Source organism: Struthio camelus, chromosome 1 (assembly GCF_040807025.1).
Source record: "Struthio camelus isolate bStrCam1 chromosome 1, bStrCam1.hap1, whole genome shotgun sequence".
Classification (NCBI taxonomy): Eukaryota; Metazoa; Chordata; class Aves; order Struthioniformes; family Struthionidae; genus Struthio; species Struthio camelus.
The window spans coordinates 126,195,229-126,208,169 of NC_090942.1; the positions used below are offsets into that span (position 1 = coordinate 126,195,229).

General features: G+C 41.7%; 2 long non-coding RNA genes across 7 annotated transcripts in view; one reads left to right on the top strand and one right to left on the bottom strand.

Annotated features, from left to right (window-relative positions):
- The window catches only part of LOC104147124 (uncharacterized), a 139,376-nt gene that overhangs the window by 63,372 nt on the left and 63,063 nt on the right, over positions 1-12,941 (top strand). Inside the window, exon 1 of one of the 6 annotated variants that reach the window (XR_011135724.1) lies at positions 11,100-11,494. The exons of the other annotated variants lie outside the window; for them this stretch is intronic. This is a non-coding gene — a long non-coding RNA (uncharacterized lncRNA). Of the gene's footprint in view, positions 1-11,099; positions 11,495-12,941 lie in introns of those variants that run through there. 6 annotated transcript variants of the gene reach the window in all.
- LOC104147125 (uncharacterized) overlaps positions 1-12,941 on the bottom strand; it is a 72,025-nt gene that overhangs the window by 27,113 nt on the left and 31,971 nt on the right. The gene's annotated exons all lie outside the window — the stretch shown is intronic.

Below are 12,941 nucleotides of genomic sequence, written 5' to 3' on the forward strand. Positions count from 1 at the left end.
TCTGTAGCTGTTCTGTAGGCTGAAAATGAAGGCACGGTTATACTGCTTGTTCAAATCCCTTTAAAGAGAGACCAGTGTTGGAATAGTTCTACACCTTGCATTGCTAGAGTGAAAGAAAACTGATTTATCTCTGAGGTGAATTAAAGCCAGATTTTGGAAAACTATCTCTGTTCCTCCCTTCCCCTTGAAAGCCCTGATGATTGAAGCATAGTTGAATTCTCTTACTCATTTTGTATAAGCTAAGATCTGAATGATAAGATCTTAGAAAACCAAAAATTTGCCTCTGGCCTATCAGTTTAAATCAATTAATTCAGAACCAGATAGAAAACAAATGTTGAAAAATTCTCTCCTTTTAGTTGGTTTGTTTGTTTATTTGTTTAAGAAGGAAGTAAATCGGAAACAACTTCATTTGTGTGGAGGCAGAAAGAGATCTTAGGAAAACTAGGCTCTGCTCTTAGAAGGGGGATGTAAGTCATGCATGTGTAGTAATGAATGGAGGGAGTCTTTTTGGAAGGACATTTTGTTTCTTTACAAGTAGGACAGAATATGTCTATGTAATGGTGCAGTGCAATTCTGCCAGTTCCTGGTAATGGAACCGCAGTTTCTTTTCTTTTCCCAAAATTATTTTTTATTTCTGAAGTGAAAAATTGTTTTGAAATTGTCTTCAGAATATAAGGACTCCATCTTTTCTGTGACATGAGCATGCTATTTTCAGTTACTACTGGAAGAGGTACCTTCTGTATATTGAGCCTCTAGGGTTCACTCAAGTTGCATTTCAAGTATTTCATCGCTGTCATCCAGATTAGACTTCAACTTCTGAATCTACTCCCTTTTTGAGGGTGAAAATATGAACTGTTCAATCCAGGTGCTAATGTTCTTCAGGAGAAAAGTGAAATATCCTAAATCATCCAGTGAGAGTTGGCATTAGCTCCCATTTTCAAAATCTTATTGTTACCTCTGACTCTAAGCTTCAAAACTACAGCTGCTTTCAACGATGACATTTCAGGTGACAGGGTGCAGAGCTGTGATTTATCAACAGAGGCCAGAGTGGAACAAATTTACCTTAGATAGTCTATCCTCTCCGGGGGAATCCTACAAAACTGACTTCTTCCCAGTTTGTGGAAGGCACATTTTTAAGACATTAAAAGTTATTTAGCTTTCACTTGGAGTCCGAATTTTGAATTCAGAAGCTATGTCATTCCCCCCATAACCACACATATATACAGGACAGCCATGCTCTGTGCAATATACAGATCCATATAGTTAAATATATACAAAAATGCGATTACTTACTTCAGAAATCTGGGTGACAATTCACGTCTATAACAATGATACTCATTTCACTCAGTCCAGTTTGACAGCCTGTTGAGAACCTTTTTAATTACTAGGTATCAGCAAATCAGTGAGTGGGTTGCTGGAATGGAGAAGGTTAATGCCATATCTGGGGGGTTAGTGCTGCATCTGCTATATCAAGTTACCGCAATAGGAAGTAGGATGTTTTCCTTGATTTGTTGAAATTCTGTTGGAAAGGAATCCACTGTGTCTTGATATTGACATAATTGCATTGCATATACTGCAATGGCCCACAGCCTGCTGTGATGGGCTGATCCTGAGCATGTACCAGAGGGCAAGGATGGCCTGGTATGGCTTGCCGAGATGCTCTGTCTGTTCCCATGCCAGGAGCCCAATTTGAGGGGGTGAATGGCTCTAGAGGCATTAGAAGGGGTGCCAAGATCAGTCGGGGCTGGCAGATTTTACTGGGATAGTTGCAGTAATATCACTGCCGGGGCCTGGCTCCTGAGTAATGAATGGAGAGTAAAGGTGATTCCCAAGGAAACTGAAGTATGTCATCTCCATCAGTGACTGTGATCCAAATACCCCTGAGTATGAAACCTCATTTCACAATCTAGCCAAACTGCATGGAGATGGTGCTGGAAACCCTTGGTTTCTTCTGCATGTGTGCTTCTGTTTAAAGCCCACATTGCTGTAGTTCCGACCACCGGCAGAGACTGAAATAGAGGAAGGACGTGTGGATTTAAGGAGGGTGTCTAGGTGAAGAACTGAGAAAGACTGGATAGCACCACAGGAATAAGAGAGTTACACAAGCTAGCATGGATATTCCCAGCTGTGTTGTCTTCAAACCTTCTCTAAGAGTAGATTATTGTCCCAAACACAAGGATGGTATGTACATTGCAGGGACCTTGCAGTGCACCTCACAACCATGGCCCCTGGCTGCTACCACACATATTGGGACATGTCAGAGTTTGTACCATCCCCGTGCGTGCTCCACTTTCCTTTAGAAGGATACTTAGGTGCACATGGGCAGGGAAGGAGCTAGGTGCGGTGCAGTAAACACGCTGGTCTGGATGGCTGCAGGACTGGGACCACAAGGTGCACCAATGTTCACCTGTCCTACAGGTAGCATGCAGCCAGAGGTTATGCCTGGGGACCAGGGCTGTGAGTGCACCGATGCCACAGTGAATATCACTCTGAAGCAGTGCTGTTATGGCTGTATGAATGGGGCTTCCAAAGATATAATCTGTGATTGTGGGATCTTGGCCCTAAGCTGTGTTTGGGAAGTGTATAAAATGTTATGCCTGCAGTAGGACATGGGATGTGTTTTCTGTGCCTTTGACCAGGAAAATATAACTGGTGGTGTTGTACTAGTAAACACTGTATAAAGCACTGAGGATCACGATGGTGTTTAAACAAGATAACCAAGTCGATGGGTAGGCTGCTGGGTACGTCATATGGATGACTTGCTTTTTATACAACAACATTCAAAGGCTCGTCAAAGAGTAAGTAGGAAAACTAAAAGACTGAGATAACATGTAGTATGGAGGTAGACATTTGAGGTGAAGTACATTAAAAACTTTTTACTGATAAATGAAATATCAATGGAAAATGACTTATGTCTCTATCTGTGACTTCTAGATAGGCGTACACGGACATTAAATAAAAGTGTGCTTTACTGGAGTAAAGGCAAGATACTTTCAAGGATCATATACCCTTTAGTCAAATGTAGTGTAAGAGCTCACTGTCTCTCAAGGGAAAAGGGTTCTCTATGGAGTAGAGTGGAAATGTCTGTAGAATTGTTAGATCTAAGAGCTTTGTGTTTAAAAAACAAAATCCCATGAAACAGCCAGGAATGGGAAAGGCAATGCTTTAAAAAGCAACACCAAAAAAAGAGGCAAATGCGAGTTGTGTCTACCATGTGATTAAGAACAATAGCACGGAGTCAAAACCTGCTGGACTCCATTGGGAATGCTGTGGTTTAGCTAGCCCAACTGAGCTGAGCTGGAACGCTCTTTTTGTCTTTCAGCGCGGCTGTGAAAGTTGGCAGAGATCTGATCAGCTGTTCGAGCCCTGCTGAACAGCCCTCAGAGTTCAGATATTATATCTTGTTAGGGGGCCCAGTAGAAAAATTAAGGGTTAAGCGGGTCTTAGGCTTAGCTGCCAGTTGTATTTGAGAGGTATATGGAATAAGATGTTTTTTCCTGCACAGAAGAAAAATGTTTGTTGACTCAGAAAAGCGTGCGCCCATGCACTCTTCCTTTCCAAAGCAGGGGCTTGCTGTGTAAATAGAAACGTGAGCGATAGCTTGGGGAATTATTTCATACTTGTGATCTTACACAAACCAGTTTAGCTTTTTGCCTAGGAATACACATCCAAGGCAGTTTGGGTCTATCTGAATCGGAGTTATCACAGTTCTTTTCTGCACCTTGCTCCCTCTCTCCTTGCCAGTACTGATATTTGTCCAGTCCTGTCATGAGTAAGTTCAGGGAGCTAAGCCGATTGATTGAAGACTAATGCCATTTTTTGAGGAGTTACTTTTTACTTGGTTTAACTCCCTGAACCAGCTGACGGCAGGGTCATGGCAAGGCCTAGTGTCGGCTCGTGAGAGCTATCTGGAATTTGTGACGAGGGTGAGAAGGAAATGGCAGGACTGAAGCTGCCCTTATGTAGATTAGTCAAGCTCTTGTGGTACGTCGCCCTACGGCCATTCACCTGTCCTCCTGCCTCACTGCATCTGCTTAGTGACCTCTGATCCCCTTCAGTGTTTTATATCCAAATGAATCTTAATAACATCACTCTGGGCAAGGTAGGTTATGCAGTTATTTCCATTTTATGTTAGGAAGATGGCTACGTGAAAGAAAGCAGTAGAACTCAGTGTGGTAATGATTTGGTCCTGTCCTCTCCTTTAAGCGGTCCGGAAGTATCTGTAGAAATTTATACTTTGGGATTACCAGCAGGAAGCAGTACTTCAGAGCACAGATTCTCAACCTGTGTTCCCCAGGAACTTGCCTGACTGAACGAGGCTGACTCCTTCAGTTCAAATAAAATAAAATTGTTTTTAGGATTTGGCATGTACATAATAGCTGCAATTGCTGCAGAGATGTTGAGCAATTATAAATGAGAGAAATGGCCTGTGAAATCGTGAAAGGAGGGGAAAAGTCCTGAGAAACAATTTCTTTCCTAAGTGTGGGTTCCACATTTTGCAAAGGCCTGAAAGCCTGCCTGTATTTTCACCTTTTCTGACAGTTTGACTTCTATTTCTACCTGCTAGCGTCATTATTTTAAGCCTCGGTCTCTCAACTGTTTGCTTGAGCAATTTCTGATAAATCTAGACCAACATACACATTTTGGCTACTAACAGTTTCAGAGGGAGGTACGCAACCTTCCTTAATGTTTTCTCAGTGTTCTTTTGTCACTAGTACAGGATGCAGGAACTATATGTTTTCCTCAGAATGAGACTGTAGTTACCTGAGGGTTGAAAAAATGAACACTGTAATTCAAGGCTATAGCACATAGAATGTAAATGGTGCTTTTCACTTAGCCTAGTTTCTTGCAATCACTCTTTCACCTGAAGCAGACAAATGAGTACTCCAATAATTAAAAGGAATACACCTAGAGAATTAGGCGTATAATGAATGTCCCAGAAGCTGAAACTCCAGCTCTCTGATTGTGCATTCAGTTTCCATGGGCCTAAAATGGAGAAGACAAATTCCAATTTAGAGCTGCTGCTTTCAGATGACAACCCGGGCCCTGGTACCAGCACTGTTTAAACAAAATCTTTTTCTTAAACAAAATACCCTTTTCTTTTTCCTGCACACCTTAAAGTGACATTTCATGGGAGCAAGAACAGTGCATAAATAAATGCCGAAATGTTAAAACATGTATAACCCATCCGGATGTGATCCTGGGAAATATGCTCTAGAGGACCCTGCTTGAGCAGGGAGGTTGGACTAGATGATCTCTAGAGGTCCCTTCCAACCTCAACCATTCTGTGATTCTGAGATTCTGTGTATTTTATGTGGATTATCTATGGTCAGAAGAGGAAGTAAAGATCTGATAAAGGTTTCAAGTTCTAATGTACCTGAAAAGGGGAGGGGAAAACTCCCACAAGGGAGATATCCATTGCTAATCTGGATCATATGAGAAACACGTGGGTTCTGTGCCCACGCTGGTAGGACAAATTCTAGTGTAGTTGTACTCCCTTATGTACAAGCAAACTAGCCATAGTTCTCTCTTATTTCAAATATATTCATCTTGCTTTTTAAAATTAGATAAAACCAGTGCTGAATCTCAGGGAAAATGGTTGAAGACTAGTAAGTTTCTTTTTCATGTTTATACAGCTTTGGACAGCCTTTTATGAATAAAACAGCATAGCAATCTGTGAAGTAACAGAGGAATTGTAAGCAGTGGCCAGCATGCGGAAAGTCAAAAATATCTATAGCTGAATACTGTTCTTATTAGAAACGAAAGGCAAACAGGAATATAATTGATCGTTGCCCCTCCGTGTGGCCTCAGAGATCACATAATCCAACAGAAGAAATGGCATGCATGTGTTCCCAAAGATATTCTTCAGAGTGGAAGGGCTATATATCAAAACCTTATTTCCTGGTAATGAATTTTAAATAAGTGCCCAGGGCATCAGGTCACTGATGTTTCTACTTTGCAAACTGGGTGGGCTACGAAAGCCCCTAGAGCCCTTCAAAGGCGCCTTAAAAAATCCCTAGCTTTAACTGACCAAACTTTTCAAGAAAAATACCTGAAACAATTAGGAGAATGAAAACCAGGAGGTCAGATTACTTGGCCCATGGCTGAGGATTTACATAAATAGGCCTAACCTTTGACTTGAAAATAAAAGGTAAGTACAGAGCCCTGACAGAACAGCAGGTCATTGGTATTTGCTCTGTAAAGTACTGCCTCTGATGCTATGACAAGAATGCTAGGAATTCCACTGATCACTGTGTGCTGATAGGGCTCAAAGGTATGCAGCCAGCTAACAGAAACCCAGCCTACCTGACTGATCGAAACTGCAGTACTCCCACGCATTTATAACCTGCAATCTGCAAGCGTGGGAAAGTGTGCAAGGCCTTAGACTAATTCCTAAGGAAGAAAAAAAAAAAAGGAGAAAGTTGTTTTCTCAGAGACTATTTTAAATGCTTGCTGTTTGGGCAACTTATAAGAAAATTAACACAAAATCTCCAAATGAGTATCTTAAATAGCTTTCATCACTGTGTGTATTGCTGTTCAAGAGAATTTAGAATTAACGTTGAATGGGCCAGCTGATATCACTATCACATTCAGGATTATGCAGATGTGAGACTTTGTCAAAGATGATCTGTACTTGCAAGCAGTCTTCAGTGGTGGGAATGGTAACACACTGTAGTAGGTTAGTAGCCTGGCTTGATTTTTATCTCATGAAACTCTAGGCAGTAAACCTACAGGAAAATTGTATGCTATGTGTTTGTGTTTCTTACATTTTGCCAGGCAATGGCTCTAAGCTCACGAGTCAGAGAGGGAAAGGGAAACCAAACAAAATAATCTTTTGTATTTTTATGTCTAGCACAATAACAAATAATATGTTAAATAAATTTTTCTTTTCTATATGGATAGCACTGCAAAAGTGGAAACAATAAGTGAAAAGAGTTTTATGTTCATATTTTAGAGAGAGAGAGAGAGAGAGATGCAGTTTCCTGTTTCACGTTGTGACACAAGCACACATAAGTATCCTGTAGGCTGTTTCAGACTTGTTTCTCTAATTAATCAAAAGTGATCCATTACAGAAAACCTGCAGGAATGTCAAAGATGGATGCTTCTGTTTGCCTTGCTTGTTGCAACAGAGAGGGAAGCTGTTAGTGCCTGCCTAGTCAATTATTGAAGAATGGTGTAACAGGGCCTGCCGCCTTTCTCTCCAAGGGCCAGGAAGCCTGGGGCTAGCCAGGGCTGTGCTGTTCTCCCTGTCTCCTAGACCTGCGCTGGGTTGTGGAGTGAGGTGGACTACCCCGCAATGGGGGGACCAATGAGCGAAGAAGACAGGCTCCCTCCATGCCCTGGACACAGACTCACCAAGCTTCTTGGTGGGGCAGCAGGAGGGCCCTGTGTCCACAGGAGATCGGTCGAGCAGTGTCTCACGTCAAGAAACCTGACGTCGGCCCCCGCCCTGCACCCAGCAAGCTCCAGTGCTGTGCAAGAAGCCCAGCCCAGTGCCCACCGGCATGGGCTTCAAAGGACACCGCTTGGCACGACTTCCTTCCCGCACCTGCCAACAGGCATGAACCCAGGGTAGACTTTTGAATGGAAAAGCGTCCAAAGTGGCAACGTCCAATGCCTGGACGGCGTTCACAGTGATACAGGCCCACTTTTGTATTAGTTCTGGCACGTGTCTTTGCCAAGCTCAGCCATCCCCTCCTTCTGTGACTGCTGATTGCCCCAGGCCTTGCTGGGCAGAGTGCTTGACCAAGTGCCACCTCCTTTGGCTGGGCAGCTCTCACTGTGACACCACTAGCGTCATTCTGTGATCTCCCTCTGCAAAGTATAGGACAGTCTGCTGTTGCCTCCATTATACAGTGGTGCGATTGGCACTGTTTCACCAATGCATCAGACTCATGGTTAGCATAGTAGAGTAGTTATACATCAAGTCGCATGCCGCACTATGAACTGCTTAATTTCTTGCATGCTAAACTGTGGCTGTGTGCCCTCCTCTGTCAGGCTGACCACATCTGGTAAAAATGGATGCGATAGTTACAGATTGAGCAGTAGTGAGGCTGTCTCAGGGAACTGAGGGCAAGAGTTCATAAACAAGACATTTCCAGGAGGTCTATAGTCCAGGACAGAGTTAGGGCCTATCATTGGTAATAACACAACCTTGCGAAACAAAATATGTGAACCTTTGTCTCAGGATAAGTAAAGAGTCCTTCTGTCCTGCCTGTGGGTGTGGGGAGGAGAGTTGGAGGCCTAGACTATTTTCTATGACCTCTCTTGCTCAGGCAAATCAGCATTTGGTATCTGCTGTGAACCTTAAGAGCTCCTTCAATACCGATCTTAAATGAGCCCCGTGTAAAATACCTCTGGAACTTCTCCTTGATTTCTCAGTCCTAACCGTTCTCACTGCTATTTGACCATTTTTTCCCCTAATCACCGCCCCATGTCTTTAAATTCAGCCCTGTGTACTACTGAGTTCTCTTCCTAAAACGGGTAGGAGTGCTGAGAGCATGCTGTCCCAGCCCCTGCACTAGTAATCTGGATGGCTTTGTCCAGGGTCTTGTCCTCAGCAGAGGGCAATAAATGTTTTCTGTGTTTCCTTCTGAGGCTGAACACAGTTTTTCTTTCTTCTCTTTTAAATTGGTATGCATAAAATGTGGGTTGCAAAGGTTGCTTTGCTTTTGACAAAGCTGGAGGAAAGAGTTTCCCTAATGCAATTTGCTTGAAGACTTCCTCCACAGCAAAAGAATGATGTGTGTCATATCAACATGGTGACACAGATGCAGGGCCATTTGCATGCAGAGGAGGAAATGTGCCTGCAGCCCCTTTGCCACCTGAAAAATTATATCTAGGCAGATATTTTTTCTCTTTAATATATTATTTTGAGGCAGTTCCAAAATAGTGCATTTAGATACTCTGTGTTTTAAAGAAAGTAATAATGGCCACCAGATTTTTCCCAAGCTCATGTTCCATTTGTGATTCCTACATCTGTACTTTTAGGAGAATGCAACTGAGAAGGAGGTGATTTGCTGGGCCCCCTTTGGCCGTGACTGGAAGTTGTGCATAGTCGATTTATAGGCTAGGGCTAATGCCCCTCGTTCTCCTTGACCATGCTGTTTCTTAGTTTTTGTTAGTGCTCATGAGGTAGAAGATGTCACCTCCCAGCCTTGGATGTAAAATTGTGGGAGGACTGAATGAATAATGTCCTTAGCGGGTCTCTGTGGGCAAATTAATGTTGCCCTTATTGTTATTATCCACAAGTTTCAGGATCTCTTCATCTACTTCTGTTTCTCAAAGAGTTTTTGAAGATTTGCATTCTTTATTGATCGGCCATCTCTGTACAGATTGCTTTCAGACACTCTTGAGAGCTCTCAGGCTGAAATTTTGGCTGGCGAGATAGATAGATTTTGTGGAATGATGTACTTCATACACTGGCTTTGACCATTAGGGCAGCAGCCTTTGGCTGTTCTTTTCTTCCGTTTTTCCGTTTATTAAAATATTCTGTATGTAAACCTTATTATGCCATCAAAAGCTTGTTCTAGTTTTCTGTGAAATGCCTTAAGGGCAATATTGACTGAATCCTTACATGGTCTCTGATTGTAGGTGGCTTTTTATTAATGGCACTTGTGAAAAATGCCACTCTTGCAAAAGCACATTAAAATACTTAATAGGGGAAGACCTCCCTTACAGTTATAGTGTTGAACATTTGCTTCTTTCAGTAATTATTTGGTTCTTTTTGATCCACCTATAAATGAAGAATCCCCCCTGCCTTCCTATAGTGACAGGGAAGTTTATCTACTCAGCAGTTTCTTCTGCTGGCTCTGTAACTAACAGAGCTATGAGCCTATCCAACTCTTCTTTTAGCTTCTGCCTTGGAGGCAGAACTAAATTTCCACTCCCTGAAAGAGCTGAATTAAATTTCTTTGAGGGCATTGTGTTGTGATTGGTTTCTTTTACCTCTATTCCTTGCTTGCTGGCTGCTTCTCTCCCTCCTGGAAGTCATCTTCTGTACCTTCCATCTCCTCCAACACTCTCAGCCAATGTCTTCTGTGCCTCTTTCTCCAAATAAAACCAACAATTTGATACAGTTTTAACCCCAGCGTGATTATTTTCTTCCCCAGTTCTCTGCTGAGGGAGATATTTGTCCATCCATCCATCCATTTATTAGCATCATTTATCCATCCAGTTAATCCCTGTACTGCCTAACTGGGGTAAGACCATTCCTATAAAACCCAAGTCAATCCAATTTACCTTCTTTTGCCTATGGATTTTCTCTCAGATCTAATAAGACTGCAGCTGACACCATAGGTTTGGGTACCTATATGCAGCTGAAAATTGAGGCATCCCTTTTTACTCTGGTTGATTGTATGTTCATCTCCAGGAGCAGTGTTGCCCCCTCTCCCCATGTGGTCTTGCAGAGCTTAAACTTGTTAGGTTGTTCCTTACTGCATGAAAGAGCTATTTCAGATATTCACAGCTAGGTGGGAAATAGAGGCATTCAAAAGCAAAACGTTACTCAAAGTCATAAGGAAGGAAATTTGCCTTTATAAAAATTTTGTATGAAGAAGCCCATTTTCTCTTGTGAAGAGCTCTCACGCACCATATCAAGCCTGTGTTTTGCCAAAGGAGGCATCAGTTGAAACAGCAGCAGCCAAAAGGCTTTGATTTATTTCATTTATTTTTAACTTTCTATTTGAGACGTCAGAGGAAAAAAAAGATGCTTCCTTTGAGAGCCCTTCAACTCTGAGAAAGATACCTGCTGTAGTCTAGAAATAGGCTTGCGCTGAGAACAGCCTGGCCAAGCACTGCCCAGGGGGCTGTATTTTGTTCTTTCTTTTTTTCCTTTTTTTTTTTCTCTGTTATTTGGCCTGAGCATGTCCATGGCTTTTGAAGGCTGCTGCTGCATGTTTGAGTGAGGGCTGGCTGGAAGGGTCCAGCTCACAGGAGTGGAGCTCAGTGACAGCCTGGAGGTCCCAGGAGATGGCAGTCCCGGGTGCGTCAGGCAGGCTGTCATGAGGCGTGCGTGTCATATGGTGCTTTTCGGACAAAGATCCCTTTCTTTCTGTGTCTGGTGGGTTCTCCGTCAGTGGGAGAACCTTGTCCTGCAAACAGAAATCAAACCTCCGTAACTACAGTGTTACTCATAAAACACGACTTCTTTACCAATTTGTACAAGCACTTTGACCTCTTGCCTTGGCACACAGGCTTGGAAGATTTTTCATCTTTAGCCCTTTTTATGGTTTCAGCAGAAATACTATAAGAAAGTTTATTTTGGGAGTACTTTTGATCTATCTCAAACAAGAAGCTGAGCTTGTGACCTTACAGGCAAAACTACTATCGATTGTCCAGCACAATTGTTAGCTCTAAACCAAAACAATTTCAGGTTGCGGTTTACTTCTGGTTTAAATTTGGAACTATTTTTACATCAAGAATTGGTGTTATGTGTTTTTGACAAAGATGAGAACAAAATCTCTACTTGCAACAGCTTCCATTCCTAATAGAGGTAAGAAATTTATGTAAGAAAATTGCAAGTGAAAGAGCAGTGCTGATTATCAGGTTAAGCATCTCTATTTTTTTTTTCTTGATTGAATTGTTCTTTCTAAGGTAAGATTTTACTGGGGGCAGGAATAGAGTTTCTAGATTTCACAGCAGGAAAGTCTTCTAACAAGAAATGAAGGTAAGACAGTGAAGGGGTCAGGAAAATAGCCTAAGCAAAAAGGGATTGTCCAGAAGACAGTGCAGCAATAAGAATGGGGAGAAAGATACTAGTTCACAGAAGAAAAATGCAGTAGCCATTTGAATTTTTATTTAGCCATTCAGTAGCAAACACAATAGCCACCACAGCATATTAGCATGTGGGCAGTAATTAACAGCAGTCACGGTCACCATCCCAAGTACCCAGAGAGAATAAAAACTTTTTTGTTTGTGGATATGTTATTTTTAAAGGGAATTATCTTACACGTCACAAGATTTAAAGACTGCAAGAGACGTGGCAAGGTGGAACCAGACACAGCTTCCAGAAATAATGTTTAAAAGCAAAGCAAAACTGAAAATGGAGAGAGGTAGATATTTGGATTCTAGGATTGTACTTGAGGTTTCTAATGTTTAATTGCTGCAAAGTAAACTTGTTTATGAAAGTGAACTATGTAAGAGAAATGATTTAGGCTAGCAGATTAGTCAGCTTTGCCATTGCTGTTCAGTCAGCTGGTCACTTCCCTGGGTTAGGGGTAGTGCTCTACCAAACAGCAGGTTTTACTGGTTGGTCCTATACTGATAAGAAAATAATTCTGTTTTTATGACACCATAGGTCATCAATAAAATAAGAAACAATTATATTCCTCAATACTGCAAAATTGCCTGATTTACTATTCTTAGATTTCTTTCTTTTTTTTTTTTAGTAAACTGGTTCTTTTTCAAGTATATTAAAAAGCCCACCTCAGCCACATGTTTTTGCAAGGGATTTTATAGAAGTTAGCTTCTGATTTACATATGAGATGCTGTATACTAAGTGTGCTAGTAGTTAATTCACATTCAGTACCTAGAGTGTGATTCTGCTATAGTTAACTCCCTTCAGGGTCAGGCTGGAATACTCTAAAGTATGATTGCCACAAAGACTTTTTCTTCGTATAGAGGTAGTTACTGCTCTGATCTGTGTAGCTGTGTTTGCACTGAGATACATAACAGTGAAATAACTTGCCAGTTTTAAATGCTGCACAGGATGGACAAAAGTCAGCTCTAACAGCACTAGAGTTTCATGAATAAATGCGTATTACTGCCATGAATTAAATTAACCATTAGCATTAGAAAAATGTTATTATCTCTTTCAATTTCTGGGGATTTTATTATTCTCTCTTAGGATAAGAAGACACTAAAGTCCTTATTTTGGAGGGAAAATAAATGTTTTTACTTCAGAAATGTCCTTACTTCTCAGGAAGTAAATAGCACAGGAT